The sequence below is a fragment of the Nematolebias whitei genome, chromosome 4, assembly GCF_014905685.2.
Source record: "Nematolebias whitei isolate Nwh7 chromosome 4, NemWhi1, whole genome shotgun sequence".
Classification (NCBI taxonomy): Eukaryota; Metazoa; Chordata; class Actinopteri; order Cyprinodontiformes; family Rivulidae; genus Nematolebias; species Nematolebias whitei.
The window spans coordinates 50,696,520-50,696,732 of NC_056501.1; the positions used below are offsets into that span (position 1 = coordinate 50,696,520).

Consider the following 213-nt stretch of genomic DNA (forward strand, 5'->3'; position numbering starts at 1 on the left):
AATTAGATGTTCTTGATAACAGGTTAATCACATGTTCTTGATAACAGATTAATCACATGTTCTTGATAACAGGTTAATTAAATGTTCTTGATAACATGTTAATTACATGTTCTTGATAACAGATAAATCACATGTTCTTGATAACAGATTAATCACATGTTCTTGATAACAGGTTAATTACATGTTCTTGATAACATGTTAATTACATGTTCT

At 26.8% G+C, this 213-nt stretch overlaps 1 protein-coding gene across 1 annotated transcript in view; it reads left to right on the forward strand.

Annotated features, from left to right (window-relative positions):
• gpc4 (glypican 4) overlaps positions 1-213 on the forward strand; it is a 60,607-nt gene that overhangs the window by 462 nt on the left and 59,932 nt on the right. The gene's annotated exons all lie outside the window — the stretch shown is intronic.